The 16,452-nt window shown below is 44.5% G+C and overlaps 1 protein-coding gene across 2 annotated transcripts in view; it reads left to right on the plus strand.

Moving 5' to 3' along the window:
- Window positions 1-1,806: 1,806 nt before the first annotated feature.
- The window catches only part of SH2B2 (SH2B adaptor protein 2), a 142,706-nt gene continuing 128,060 nt past the window's right edge, over window positions 1,807-16,452 (plus strand). For both annotated transcript variants that reach the window (XM_068265993.1, XM_068265994.1), the window contains exon 1: window positions 1,807-1,936. The gene's annotated coding sequence lies outside the window, so the exon portion shown is untranslated. The remainder of the gene's footprint in view (window positions 1,937-16,452) is intronic.

Here is a 16,452-nt window from a genome sequence, read left to right on the forward strand (position 1 = left end):
ATAGTCCCCTGTGTATGAGGTAAGGAGGGTTAGTATTTGGTGCCCCCGTAGCTCTGGGCCCCCTAGTCCCCTCTAGTTACGCCCCTGCTAACTTTATTTAGGGAGGAATCTCAGGCCCACTGCCTCTGAGTTACCCGGTAACATTACAGTTGCCTCTGCCTATATCAGGTCATGGCTGTCCCTTTGTCCTTGCAACCCCAGATCTTTCAGGAGCCTAGCAACGCCCATGCTACTACTACAAAACCGATATTCCATCCGAAAACAATTGCTTGCCATATTCTCTATAATAAAATCCCTGTGTCCCTGTGTGTGCTGTCTCTGTGCTTTTTGCTACTGTGCAAACGGGCTTGGGTCTGCTAGTTATTAATAATTTATAAAGCACCAATGTATTCCGTGGCACTGTATTGAAAAAACACAGAACATTTATATTGCACTTTTCTCCTGGCGGACTCTAGGACACGCTCTATAGGCAGTAGCAGTGTTAGGGAGACTTGCCCAAGGTCTCCTACTGAATAGGTGCTGGCTTACTGAACAGGCAGAGCCGAGATTGGAACCCTGGTCTCCTGTGTCAGAGGCAGAGCCCTTAACCATTACACTATCCAGCCCCCTGGATCCAGCTAACTATCAAGTAGGCCATTATCGACAAAAGTAGTCACAGAACCACCAATGTGTGATAACAATTTATTCTTCATCACCATAGAGACTGTGGATATCCGGCTATGCATTGGCTCGTAGATAAAACAAAAATGCGTAATAATAGTAATAAAGATAACAACTGAGATTTTCCAAAAACCCTGCAAGGAGTTTGTATGTTCTCCCCATGTCAATGTGGGTTTCCTCTGGGCACTATGGTTTCCTCTCACATTCAAAAAAAATACAGATAAGCTGAGTACATATTAACTCGCTCAGTTCGGCGCGGGGAGAGACGAATGACGGCTCTCACCGCTGCCGCAAAACTCCGAGGCGGCGTTAAATACTATTCCCCCTCCGAGTTGTCGCAACTCGGAGGGAGATGTATTTCAGGGTTTGGCAGCCGCTGGAGCCCCAAATTACCGCTACGCGCCCCGCGCAGCATAACGTTGCTGCTAAGGGGCGCCCAGCTTTGGCGCTCGGCTTTCAGAGCCGTGCGCTGAAATGAACTGATCCGGATAAACTAATTGGTTTCCCCCTAAATTGGCTCTAGACTATGATACATACACTACACAATACATACATAGACATATGACTAGTCAATGGTAGGTACTAGATTGTGAGCCCCTCTGAGGGACAGTTAGTGACAACTCTGTACAGCGCTGCGTAATATGTAGGCGCTATATAAATACTTAAAATAAATAAATAAATAAATGTTGAAAGTGAAGACAATATAGAGTGAACAAGGTTCTGATCACCCCATACTGCGCAACTGTTATTACTCTGCTGAGGACCGATTTATAGACTTAAAATAAAATGTATATTGCATTGCATAATATCTAAGTCTCCTATTGTAATAAACGGAGACAAAAGCACCCTGGAAGACCCACGCTGTACATAAAGATTAGTGGATTCAGCTTTTAAGAGATTGCTTCTACTAATACACCAATAAAAAGATTTACGAGCCATAGATGCCCGTGAAAGCAGTGTGTTTATTTGACCTATTTGAGCTGCACGTTCTCAAGCCCTCATAAACCAGCCTTGTACATTAGAATTGAGATGATTGGGATACAGCAGCAGCAGCAGTGTCTCTGTGGCTCACATGGAGGCTCTGTCCCTTTAAGAGTTGTGCAGTGATCTGGGCACCGCCTCCAGCTTGAGGGGGGGTGTGGAAAACAAGAAAGGGATTTGTGTGATCTTGTTATTTCTCCATAGTGTGACATGGAATAGTGGAGCATGCTGACTTCCAAGCACGGGATTTAAATCCCCTTGCACATCCTGCACCAGCAATGATCTCGATCACAGAGTAAGTGCTATTTATATGATGGGAAGTATGTGTGTGTGCTGAGCCCTGACTATTGCTGCTAGGGGATAGAAAGGATTGCAAGGCGCACATCTGATTGGGCGAGGGAGGGATCCATGGGCAAGTGCACAGTTCCACAGCTGTCTGATCATGTATTGATGTGCTTATGCATTTATCATTTGTAAAATGTCTGTGCGTGGCCAGCTGCCTGTAATGCTCATGGATCTTGCCTGTAATCCTGTTTAGCACACAGTAGCAGCTCCTCCTGGTTCCTGCCTGTCATGGCACAGCTTATGGGGGACCTGCCTTGTTCTTCCTAAGGTGTCCCTGTGCCTTGAGGCTGCAGGTTTTCCCTGGATCAGCTGCCCCCCTGGCCTGTCCCCCCTCCCTGTATTGTGGATGGAGGCTCCAGAGTGGGGGAGGTGATGGTCCTCCTGGTCCCAGACAGATGTTTTTGTCTGTGTGTGTGTCCTTCTGCCGGCTCCTGTGGGAGGGCATGCATTGCTGCTGATCTATAATGGAGAGGCTGGGAGAAAGCTACATGCTGGCCACACACATATAGATGTATTTTAATGTAATATCCCTAAATTATTAACAGAAAAATCCCAAACAATCATGTGAATGTTTTAAAACGATCATTTTGAGAAAATATACATTTACGGTCTGCCATTTGATACAATATTTTTGTTTGATCTAAAATAACCATTGTTTTTTTTAACTTGCCACTTTTAGTTTGCGCAGATGCAATATTTCCCTTAGACCTGTAGTGCGATCGAGCGATTGCAGTTGAAACGTGTGCGGAGAGCGATGCATGACAGGCACACGTTTCTATAATAACAGTGAAGGACAGATGTGTAACCGGCATTGTGGGGATTCTTTACATCGCCAGCATTGCGCAGGATGTGTCATAGACATCAACCCTGAGTTTATTTTTAATACTATTGATTTGCATGAACCGGTGTTGTCCGTGATGTTGGAGCTCTGTTGTTGAAGATGTGAAATGCTACACTTTGTACAGTTCAGATTAGGAGGCTGTATCTAATTAAAGTGTAAAGCCCCTTACACATGCTCAACAGCGGTCTTTTATGCAGCACAAATATCAAGCAACTTTTTGTTGTGAAACAAGTTGAACAACCCCCCCCCCCCCAAAAAAGTTGCTTGCTATTGTTCACTCAACTGATAAGACGTCAATCCAACTGTTGGATTGATGTCTTATCAGCCTTATTAGTTGTGTGAACAAGAGCAAGGAACTTTTGGTTGTTCAACTTGTTTCACAACAAAGGTTGTTTGAAAATTGTGCTGCATAAAAGACCGCTGTTGAGCGTGTGTATGGGGCTTTACTCAACTTTTCTGACACATTTTGCAGTGTGGTAAACTTTGTAGCAGGTTTCTTTACCCAGTCACCCTACTGCACCGCAGTCATTGAAAAAAAGCGCCTGGAATAACGGTCGCGGAGGATTACTGCTAATAGAATATCGGTAAGATTACTAATATTCTACTACTTAATTCCAATAGTAAAATATTGGTAATCTTTACCGATAATTTACTATGTCTTAACCTAACCATACTCTTACACAGAACCCTCCCTCTACCGATGCCTAATTCTAAGACCTCCCTCCACTGATGCCTAACCCTTATGCTGGGAATACACAGTTCGTTTTTGAGCCATTTTGATGGCTCGATAGATCATTTTTGACATGTCCGATCTCCCGCTCGATCGTTTTGCCGTGCGATTTGTGATAGCAGTGAATGGAAAAAGATAAGAGAATCGACTGCTGAATCGAGCAGCGAAATGATCGAACGGGAGAATCGAGCGGCAAAAGCGAGTCTTGTATGCCCCACATAAGACCTCCCTCTACCAATGCCTAATCCTAAAACCTTCCTCTACCAATGCCTTATCCTAAGACCTCCCTCTACCAATGCCTAATCCTAAAACCTCCCTCCACTGATGCCTAACTCTAAGACTTTCCTCTACTGATTCCTAACCATAGGACCTCCCTCTACCGATGCCTAACCATAGGACCTCCCTCTACCGATGCCTAACCCCAAGACCTCTCTCTACCTATGCCTAACCCTTAACGTTCCCTCTACTGATGTCTAACCCTTAACCATTCCTCTACCTATGCCTAACCCTTAACTCTCCCTTAATCTGCCTAATCTTTATACCCCTCCCCCAGGTGGTGCCTAACATTTAAACACCTCTCCCCCCACCCCCATTGCTCTTAATACTTAACCAATCCCCCCTCTCCTAACCTTATCTCACCCTCTCTGCTGCAAGGCCTCGATTTGCATCAAAGATGGGAAATGTGGGCGCTGGAAGTTCCCAATTAAACTGCGGACACCTCCATTCACCCAAATGTCCTTTCTTTGCTGCGAATAACAACTTTTATAATTGGCGCCTATGGCAGTGCCCGTTTTCTCGCAAGGGCGCCTGTGCCATTTTTTTTCTGCTCTGCCTGCACCCGCACAGGCTTACATAGTTCCTCCTGTGGCTAGAACCAATTCTGGTACTGGGGAATCAGGTTAGTTAGATTCTCACTATTGTAGCTGAATTTCTCTGAATGCACCAGATGCTTCCCCAGTCCCTTATCGAACCCTCCGCTGCTTGTCAGGATCTTCTTTTTGTTTGCACACCGAGGGGAGTGCGACTGCACTGAGCAGATGGCAGTAGGGTTCATGTGAGCAGTAATAATATTTTCAGAGGGTATATATATATATATATATATATATATATAATCGCTATCATCCTCTGTGGCACTGTACAGTACAAGTGTGGCTACTGGCTAGACAGGCTTAGGACCTTTTTTTTTTTTCTCTGAAAATTGTACATACACTGATATGCGACTGCAATTTTCCAAATTTACATTTTCATTGTGATTTTTGACGCTACAATTGTGTTTGTGTTTTTCTGACTTGTTTGGCTGAAAGAAGTAAACCACGGCGTAGCAACGGTGCAACCCTTATCATTTTTTTCAGTTTACATGGGACTTCTGGTTCACTTCTGGGAGTCGCAGAGTAACGCACTGCAGCCTTTGCGTTGCTTCTGTGGTGCCCGGAACACTTCTGTCACATTGCGTCAAAATGCAGGTATTGCGGCCAGTCTCATGGAGACTAATGGACACTGTGACAAGCTGCGGCGGGTGAGAGTACTGCGATGTGACACGAAGCGCCCTGTGTAAAAGGAGCCTTAGATTTAGTAATTTAACATTTGCCATGTTTTGATGGGTCCCTATAGCAATAAGCACATTTAAACAATGAGTACGTCCCCTACCTCATGGATGTGAATGGGCAAAGCAATAGACCTTCACATACACTGTGCAGTGTATGCAGCATGTGGACAGAGGGATGGGAGGTCATTGCATGGAAGACAGCTTAAAGCACACCTAAACCCAAGGAAAAGCTACCTAAGGTAAGCACAGAGGTATGTTCATGCTGGATCCACAAACCTCTGTGGGTTGTCCATACCGCCCCTTGTTCCCGCTGGTCCCTGTAATCACTCCTTGAAAAATCTCACTTTTGACTAAAGTCAGATTTTCAGACTGAAAGAGGCAGGGCTGCTGCGAATTTCCATCCTATTACCCTACCATTTCTTGCCCCATTCACTCACCTTAAAGCGGTATCATCACCATAAGAATCAAATTTTAACAGCAACTGGTCTGAGTGTATTAAGTGATAAAGATGCTAATCCTGCATTCAAAACTTTCAAAACTTTTTCTGCTGTTATGATTTGGAGTTATCACATACACTGGCCCTTTAGTAGTCGTGCCAAAGAATTGCATGCTGGGGGTTCTTTTTATTATGTATTTATATAGCGCCGACGTATTACGCAGCGCTGTACAGTGTGTATATATATATATATATATATATATATATATATATATATATATATATATATATATATATATATATATATATATATATATATATATGTCTTGTCACTAACTGTCCCTCAAAGGAGCTCACAATCTAATCCCTACCATTGCCATATGTCTATATTATGTAGTGTAAGTACTGTAGTCTAGGGCCAATTTTAGGGGGAGCCAATTACCTTATCCGTATGTTTTTGGAATGTGGGAGGAAACCGGAGTGCCCGGAGGAAACCCATGCACACACGGAGAGAACATACAAACTCTTTGCAGATAGTGCCCTGGCAGGGATTCGAACCAGGGACCCAGCGCTGCAAGGCGAGAGAGCTAACCTCTACGCCACCGTGCTGCCCTATAATCTATTCCTCCTCTTCCCTTTATTTCCCTGTCAGCTTCTTATCTGAAACCTAATCCCCTACTCACTTGTGTTTACAAGCAAGGCTGAGCCGACTCAGCGATTGGAGGAGACAATAAAAAAGGGCAGAAATGACATCACGAGTTAGCCTTAACTGTGGGCAAAAGACATGGCCCCCACCAGGAACAGAATTCTCGTAACTTACTATATAAAATTCACTAAAATCAAAACGTGGACAGTACAATACATGGGTTATGTAAGTAGATCAAGTATTTATCTACTTATATATGTGGTTTTTTTCCCCTGGCATAGTATGGCTGATCCTACTGCTTTAAGAGCAGGGAACATTGCTGCAAGTCAGCCTCTTCTTGTCTGAAACTTTAACTTTAGGTCGAAGTCAAATTTTCAAGGAGTGAATACCGGGGCCAGAGGAAATGAGAGAAATGGACAGTGCACATAGATGTGGGTCCAGCATGAAAACAGCTTTTCCTCAGTCCAGGTATATTTTAAAAGGGTAGGTTACATATAAATGATCACCTGGGTACCCCTCTGATCCAGGGCCTCAGAGCAGTTCTGTTATAGCTGCAGCAGCTTTCGTTACCTTGCTGATGAACGCTGAATGCCTGTCCAGGCGTCACACTGATGGCAAAACAAGATCTATCATTTTGGCCATCAAAGTCTTAGATACCTGAGGCTTTGCTTGGATGGCCATCAGAAAGTGGGTGTTTATACAGGCCAAGGAGCACCGTGCAAGCACCCAATGAACTGGAGAGACTGTTGGTGATCATGTAGAAATGGGTGTCTCCCAAGACTGCATTTTCAGAAGAAATAAAGATTCACATTTTAAACTTTTTTTGTGGATGGCCATTGGCTTACATGTCATATTGTCCTAAGTGGGAGTGCTCTCTAGTCACCTAAAAATAATCGAAGCATCATTGGACACGTGTTTGAAGAGTTTGTTATTAGGCTAGGTTAGCAGTGAGAGTTGCGTTGTGTTCCCTGACACAGCGGGAACGCAACAGAATGGGAAAGCAGCACTGCATGTTATTTGCACGTTGCATCGCGTACAGTGAAGTGAATGCATCGCAACGGCCGCAGTGTAAACATCGCATTGCTTTTGTCTTGCAATGCGACATTTCACGTTGCAATGTGGCTGTTACGCTGCACTGCAATGCCCTACTGTGTATCTAGTCTTATTGCTTCAGAGAACCAGAATGCAAGGAAGTCCAAGACTTAAAAAAAGTAAGCCGCTGAGAGGTTTGGGAAATGGTTCAAACGATCTATCTGACAACATTAAATGCACCATAAACTTTGTACCAACCGCAGAAAAAAACAATATGGGGATTTACGTGATGGTGGTTTTCCTTTGCAAATGAACGTCTATTCGAACATAGACTCAATCCATTCTGAAATCTGACTGCTGGTTTTTGTAACACCTGATTTGTTAAAGGGCAAACAGCTTTTGTTCCCAGGCAGTGCTTTAAATACCATACTGTAATTACCTTAGGTTGGAGATCTTCCAATAAAGTAGCAGTATGCAGATTATTGAACATTGTGGCTGCTTTCTGCTAAAGCGGTGATCTGAGGAAAACCAGGTGTTTGGAAGAAATACTTCTGCTCTCCCTTGTAAGCTATGGCGTTGGGCATTTTGAAGGTGGGACCACTATTTGCCTCAGTAGCAATCAGGTGGCCGGTCATCTCTTTATAATGGTGATTATTATGTACTGTATTTTTTGGACTATAAGACCAACTTTTTCTCCCCCAAAAGTGGGGGAAACGGTCACTGCGATTTATAGTCCAAATGCAGGGAGTTCCTGACTTGTGAACACCTGCCAATACGAACCTCCAACCCGCTGCAATGTTGGGGACTCCCTGTACTGTGCCCATGCAGAGGAGGACACAGGGGGACACAAAGGGGCATAGTGGAGGACACAAGCGGGACACAAAGGGGCATAGAGGAGAACACAAGGGGGACACAGAGGGGCATAGAGGAGGACACAAGGGGGACACAAAAAAGCATAGAAGAGGACACAAGGAGGACAGAGGTGGACACAGGGATACACAAGAGGTAGAAGGGGGCATGAGGTACAAAGGGGGCATAATCCACAAGATGCCCCTTCACCATGGATGCACCAGGTTTAGTATATATTTCTTCCCCTGGTTCTTGTCCTCTGAACCTAGGTGCGTCTTATGGTCAGGAGCGTCTTATAGTCCGAAAAATACGGGTAAGTGCTGTTAAAGCGGACATGAACTGCTGAAAAGTTATTTTAAAGAGAAGATAACAATTTATCCCCTCGGAGAAAACGTATTAGAGCAGGGGTCTCAAACTCAATTTACCTGGGGGCTGCAGGAGGCAAAGTCAGGATGAGGCTGGGCCGCATAAGGAATTTCTCAATCGCGGCGCATCGCCGCCTCAGCCCGCCCCTCTCACTCTTCCTTCACAGAGAGGGGCGGGGAGAGGCGGCGATCCATGCCGCAATTGACGTCAGGAGGGGCAGAGCTGAAAGCTCTGCCCCTTCCAGGAAATGCCAGCGGATTTGGGGGCTCTGCAGCCCTCATTTAGCGGTGGGGATGCGGCGGATTACTTGGGAGCACTGAAGCGAACTATAAGGAAGCTTTTGCCAGCGAGGGCCACAAAATATTGTATCGAGGGCCGCAAATGGCTCGTGGGCCGCCAGTTTGAGACCCCTGTATTAGAGAAAGCGAATGGAATACGGGCCACTGTGTCTGATTATTTCTCCACATAATCGTCTACTTTAAGCATTTATCTTATCTTTTTACAGGACTTTCAAACCCTTTGTTTTACTAGTATCACACTTCCCACCAAACACATTTCTTTGTTACCGCTGATACAAATCCTACAATAAATATGCAGTGTATCTACTTTCTGCTTTCATGGAAGCAGACATAGGGCTAGCATCCTGTGTTTACCAATTAGCTTCTCTGTGGCAGCCAGCTGACTCAGCTGAGATCAAATGACACTTGTGATTAGTCACAGGTGAGGGGGAATTAGACAGGCTAAACTCTCTAAGTACATACCTGGTACATTGCTCTATATCTTCCTTTTGTCCTGTACAAAAGTTCAGGTCCACTTTAAGTGTCAGCTGCAGGAAAAAAGAGATCCTGTATAAAAGGGGTGATCAATTCAGATGCTTACTACAATGTGCAATGTCGGTTTTCCCCTTCTTTATCCTGTTTTTACAGGAAACGCAATGCCTCAGTGTGAAAGTAGCCTTATTTCCAAGAATGAATTGGACTTTTCAGCAAACAGACTGTTCTTCTGCATAAATAAGTCCTCCTTTACTTTCTGTATTGGTTGCGCTACAATATGGCAGTGACCAGTATTGTAATATTTTACACTGGCCACAATGGATACTTCAAGAGCCTTTGCAAGTATAATATAAAAAACACTGGCAGCTATGACTATTTACAGGACAGGATATAGAGTGCATCACATCCCTGTGTTCAGAAGAGATTATAAAGATTTAGGACTCGTTCATACTAAGGATGTTTTTGCCCTTTTTTTTTTTAATCGTAGGCGATTTTCAAAATCGCCCTCAAAATGCTTGTGCAATGATTTCCTATCAGAGAGTCTCCGATCCGCTCAGCAAAGCAGTGCCTGTAGTATTTTTGAGGCGATTTTTTTTCCTCAATGGAAGGTATAGGAAAAACACAAAAAATGTTCACAAAATCGCTTTGTGCAGCGATTCCGTTCGCGTTTTTTAAGAATAAATACATTGTATTTATTCTTTTCCGGGTCAAAGAAGTCACTTCCTGACTTGCGTCAGAGAGTGAATTACAAAACTGCTCTGAAAAAGCGCTTAGAACGCGCAGTGGAGCGCCGGGAGGGGAAAAAGAAAACAGCACACATAAAAAGCAAAACGCTTACTTTGCAGTTATGTTTTTAGGTGTGAATAAGCCTCATAGTTGTCCTGAACTCTTGTACAGGACAGAAGGAAAACATAGAGTAATGCTCCCTGTATGAATTTAGAGAGTTTAGCCTGTCTAATGCTACGTACACACATGCGACAACGATCGTTCGTTACGAACGAACTTTTAATTGATGAAAGAACGACCTAAGTAAAGTTAGTTTTAAAATGTGTGTAACGATCTGATCGTTAGAATGAACGTTACATCACGTAAAGCAACTATTGCGCCTGCGCATAAAAATGAGAAGTTTCATGGAGAAATAGCGAAATGCGCATGTCAAGCCTAGTACGAACGACCGTTTCCAACGATGTACTACTTTTGCAAACGATCGTCGTTGGTAAAAATCCGCCAAGCTAGATCGTTCGTTTTTAACGATCTAGCTCGTCCGTCGTTAGACTTAATGATCGTTGGTTGCTTTTTTTTTAAACGATCGTCGTTTGAAACGATCGGGGAACGATCGTTTCAAACGACTATAGTCGCATGTGTGTACGCACCTTAATCCTCCCGCATCGGTGACTAATTAAAAGTTGTAATTTGATCCCTCAGCTGTGTCAGTTCCTACCACGACAGGATGTTAACAATATGTCTACTTCCATTAAAGCAGGAAGTACATACACTGCAGATTTATTGCAGGAGTTCTGTGGGCTGCCACAAATGTTTTTCCATAAAGGTTATTACTGTATATACTCAACTATAAGTCTAGATATGTAGGACTTGCTCACTAAATAAAAGTATGGGGGTCAACTTATAGGCAAGTCACTAGCAACACTGAATAGTGTGTGTACTATTAGGGACATTCCCATTTGCAGCAATTTACCCAGTGGGTTAGTGACACAGAGGAGATGCCAAGAAAACACAGGTCTAAAAGTCTAAAACAACACAATTAACAAGGAAAGAGGCAGGGGGGGGGGGGGGGGGGGAGAGTACTGAGCTGCAGGAGGGGGGTGAAAATTTGCTGCACCTGGGGGACTGGAAAAGTTATTGGCTGCATGTTAAGGACAGTAGGGGTTAATGGCTGCAATACTTTATGCAGTGCAGTCATGAAAGAGAACCCGAGGTGGGTTTGAAGAATATTATCTGCATACAGGGCCTGGATCTGCCTATACAGCCCAGCCTCTGTTGCTATCCCAAACCCCCCTAAGGTCTCCCCTGCACTCTGCAATCCCTCATAAATCACAGCCACGCTGCTGACAAACAGCTTGTCAGAGCTGGCTGTGTTTATCTCTATAGTGTCAGTCTGCTGCTCTCCCCGCCTCCTGCAGAACTCCAGTCCCCGCCTGCTTCCCTTCCCTCCCTGCTGATTGGAGGGAAGGGACGGGGGCAAGGACCGGAGCTATGCAGGAGGCAGGGGAGCAGCTGAGACTGACACTACAGATGTAAACAAAGCCTCACAGCATGGCTGTGATTTATGAGGGATTGCAGAGTGCAGGGGGACCTTAGTGGGGTTTGGGATAGCAACAGAGGCTGGGCTGTATAGGCAGATCCAGCCTCTGTATGCAGATAACATTCTTTGAACACACCTCGGGTTCTCTTTAAAGAGAACCCGAGGTGGGATTTCATTATGTTAGTGGGGCACAGAGGCTGGTTGTGCACACTAACACCAGCCTCTGTTGCTCCATGGTGTGCCTCCATGTCCCCCCTGCGCGCCGCTATACCCCCGCAGTGTTGGCGACACGCAGTGTGTCGCCAGCACAATGTTTACCTAAGCGCTGTCTGTCAGCGCCGCTCCCCCGCCTCCTCCGCATCATGGCTACCCGCCCGTGTCCCTTCCCTCCCGCTGATAGGAGGGAAGAGACGCGGGCGGGTAGCGCAGATGCGGAGGAGGCGGGGGAGCGGCGCTGACTGACAGCGCTTAGGTAAACATTGTGCTGGCGACACACTGCGTGTCGCCAACACTGCGGGGGTATAGCGGCGCGCAGGGGGGACATGGAGGCACACCATGGAGCAACAGAGGCTGGTGTTAGTGTGCACAACCAGCCTCTGTGCCCCACTAACATAATTAAATACCACCTCGGGTTCTCTTTAAAGGACAACTGAAGTGAGAAGGAAATGGAAGCTGACAGATTTATTTCCATCTAAGTAATAACAGTTGCATGGCTCTCCTGCTGAACCTCTGCTTTTAGCCATAGCCCCTGAACAAGCATGCAGCAGATCAGGTGTTTCTGACATTGTCAGATCTGACAAGACTAGCTGCATGCTTGTTTCTGGTGTTATTCAGACACTATTGCATTGAAATAGACCAGCAGGGCAGCCAGGCAACTGGTATTGTTTAAAAGGAAATAAATATGGCAGCCTCCGTATACCTCTCACTTCAGTTCCCCTTTAACCCCTCCTGGCCTTCAAGAGCAGCTGTTAATTCTTCCTGCTCCCCAAGTGCAGCCATTAACCTTGCTGGGTAGACTTATACTTGAGTCCATAAACAATTCCAGCTTAAGAGGGTGAAATATTGGAGTCGACTTATGCACAAGGTCAACTTATCTTTGAGGATATACGGTATGCTGTTGTTTTTAGAGTAGAGATGAAGTTCTGAGTTCATGTCTGCTTTAAATAGGGTTTGAGTCAATTTTAGCACCTGTGGAGCATTTGAATACACCCAGAACAGATACCCATGCAAAGTTCAGCATCACCACTGTCACAGCTGCAGGTTTCATTTTTGTTTGTTAGGTCAATTTTTAAAACAAAATCTGTTTGCAGCAGTTTAAGTTCGGTTTGTGCAAAACATCTTCTATAGGGATGAATTGTAAAACATATTGTGCTTGTGATTTACTGCTACACAAAACACCCCCAGGAAATGCAGACAGAAACTGCAAGTAAAACACTGTATCGGGAACTGTATACAACATTTGTACACCTCACACTTATATCTAAACTGAGAGAAATTAGGAAGCTGCCATATTGCTGGTATATATTGAAAATGCCATTCACCTGAATGTTGTGCCGGTCTTTGATCTCTCTGACTCACACACCTGGAATGAGCGTGCAGCTGAGTTAGAGAAGAGTCATAGCATCTTCTCTCCACTATCATTCTTAGCCCCTGATTCAGGAGGTGTGAGGGTCAGCCCATACCTTGGTCACCAGAAACAATTATCCTTAAAGAAGAACTTTAACCCAGGATTGAACTTCATCCCATTTAGTAGCTGATACCCCTTTCCTATGAGAAACCGTTACCTTTTCTCAAAAAGATTATCTGGGACATCTGTGTGGCTGTGACAGTTTGCTATCCATGAACCTTGTTGCATTGTGGGAAATAAAGGCTGTTTCCATCTGCCAAGTAAGCTGAATCTCTCTGTGTATAGAATCAGGGCTGTGGAGTCGGAGTCGAGGAGTCTGAGCAATTTTGGGTAGCTGTAGTCAGAGTTGGTGGTCTCAATAAACTGAGTAGTCGGTGTCAGATGATTTTTGTCCAAACTCCACAGTCTTGATAAAAATTAGACTTAGGAATTGGAGTCAAGGAGTCTGAGTCGGTGCAATTTTGGGTACCTGGAGTCGGTGGTTTCATAAACTGAGGAGTTGGAGTTGGATGATTTTTGTACCGACTCCACAGCCCTGTATAGAACTCTAATTAAACAAACAAACAAACATTCCGTAGAGATCACCTGAGATTACTGATGATGTGGCCACTGTGATAAATTTTAGAATGCGAATTACAATTGGCAAACACTGAGTAAATACTTTTACATTAATATTGTAAAAAAAATTAAGCAATTTTATTCATTACGTTATTTTCACTACTGTTCCTCTTTAAGGCTCGGTTCCCATCTGCCACCGGTACCACGTGCGCTCCGATGGTCCTCTGTGGTTTGGCTGGAGACGAGGCAGATGCCTTACCCCCACAGGTTATATGGGAAATGCATGCCCCTGCCCAGGATTATTGGGCACTGCACAGAAGTGTGGCCTGCTTACAGCAATGGATTAGTTGCAGGTTGACAATTGTGAACAGCTTCTATATATGCAATAGGAGCTGTTCACTGTCAGTTTTGTAATGAGCAGAGAACAGACAAATAATGTCCATTCTCAGCTTAAAGTGAACCTCCAGACTAAAAATCTACTCAGCAGCACTGAAAAGGCTTGGTGTTTCACAGCATCAGAACTTTGTTTTTCTTATCCAAGCCTCATTTTTAGCTGCACAGAAGAAAACTGCCCGGGCAATTTTTCCCTGATGTTGTGCAAAGCATGATGGGATTTCTGATGTTGTTCTTCTCGTTCTGCTGTTTTGGTGCATGTTTTTTTTCTCCTTAATTTTGAATTTGAGATTAGGGCACAGGACAGTTGGAACTGTGTCTCATGCTCCCTGTCACCTCCTTTCAACTAAAAAGATGGCTGCACCCATGAAAAAGATGGCAGCCCCCATGAAAACACAAACATTTGCCTGTTCTTTTAAAACAGGTTGGGTAAGAGATTATATTACCTATGTATTTTAATTAACATAACTAATGTAACTTAAAGGGAAGGTTCAAGCAAAATAAAAAAATGAGTTTCACTTACCTGGGGCTTCTACCAGCCCCATGCAGTCATCCTGTGCCCTCGTAGTCACTCACTGCTGCTCCAGTCCCCCGCTGACAGTAATGCGTAAAAATGTATGTGTTAATGTTCCTGCACTAGCGGGAATGCGTAAAAATGTACGCAATGCGGCCCGCCGACCTCTGAGGTCGGCAAGCTGCCAGCGGGGGACTGGAGCAGCAGTGAGTGACTACGAGGGCACAGGATGGCTGCATGGGGCTGGTAGAAGCCCCAGGTAAGTGAAACTCATTTTTTTTTTTTTTTTTTTTTTTTGCTTGAACCTTCCCTTTAACAACAGTATGTTTTTTTTAGGCTGAAGTTCCCCTTTAAGTGGGAACAAAGCCTGATGCTGGATACACACGTTGCGTTTTGCCGCGCAATTCGCGGGATCGATTCCATCGATTCGATTATTTCCAACATGTTCGATTGTGTTTCGATGGATACAGCCGTCAATTTTGCATACTTAATATGCAAAATCGACGGCTGTATCCATCGAAACACGTCGAACATGTTGGAAATAATCTAATCGATGGAATCGATCCCGCGAATTGCGCGACAAAACGCAACGTGTGTATCCAGCATGAGGCCTGGAACCCACTACAAAGCGCAAAACGCTATCGGAATCGCTAACATTTTTAATGAGCGGGTTTTTTTTAGCGATTTCATGAGCGTTTATTAGCGATTGTGTAGCGATTTGTGATTTGAATTCTGATTGGTTCTTTCAATTAATTTTAATTTCCTTTACAGTGTGCAGTAATTTAAAAACGCTAGCAAACCGCTCTGTATTCATAAGTGATTATGCCAGCGTTTATATACTTTACATTGAAACACTAACGCTCCAAAAATGCTGCATGTCCTGCGTTTGCGATTTTGCTAATCGCAATCGCTCCAGTGGAATTTGGCCCATCCATTAACATTAGCTGAGCGTTTAGGGAAATCGCTAGCGTTTTGAATCACTTCCTAAACGCTCAAAAAATCGCTCTAGTGAGTTCCAGACCTGAGGCCTGGAACCCTCTAGGAGCGCTTTGCGATTTGAAAACCTCTTGATAATGTAATGCTATGGGTGTGATCCCACTGGAGCGATGTGATTTTATAAAAACTCTTCGTAGTATTGCATTAGCAAGAGCTCTTTCAAATCACTGGCGCTTAGAAAAGGCTGTTAGTGGGTTTGAGCCCTGATTCATTTTTGCAGCCTATTCCAGTTCACAAACAAGCTGCCCAACTATGGGAAATAACAGTAGTGATTGGGCATGGTTTACATGGGCATGGCTAACAACAAGTTGGTCAGTGGACTCCTGTACTCACTTCATATTGGTGCCTGTATTGATCACAGATGATTGTTATGGGCGCTCATAAGCTGAGTCAATGGAGGGGGCATGTTGCAGCTAGTGGGTGGTGGAGTTCCCTTTTCATAACACCAAGTAGAGCTTGCTTAGCCTTTTTTACACTTAATGCTGAAAAACGGATGCGTTTTTTAACTTTCCATAGCAGTGCAATGTGAAAAGGCTTTCAGATAAACCGCTTAGGGCTCGTTTCCACTATCGCGAATCTGCATGCGTCCAACGCATGCAGATTCGCACATGGTATGCAAGTGGGTGGGCCTGTTTCCACTGTAGCGTTGGTGATGTGCGTTTTTTTCAGCGGTAAAAAAACGCACAAAAGAGCCAACGAATTCGCCTGCGAGTGGAATGCATGCGAATCGCCGCTAATGTATTTAATAGTAAAAACGCATGCGTTTGTTACATGCGTTTTTACCCACGATTTCGCGTGCGATTTCGCACCTTTTTCAATTTTATTTTGCCCTGGCAGTGTCATGGTTAATTTCGCATGGCACCCTGCCATGCGAAATCGCACGCGAAATCGCGGGT

Source organism: Hyperolius riggenbachi, chromosome 2 (genome assembly GCF_040937935.1).
Source record: "Hyperolius riggenbachi isolate aHypRig1 chromosome 2, aHypRig1.pri, whole genome shotgun sequence".
Lineage (NCBI taxonomy): Eukaryota > Metazoa > Chordata > Amphibia > Anura > Hyperoliidae > Hyperolius > Hyperolius riggenbachi.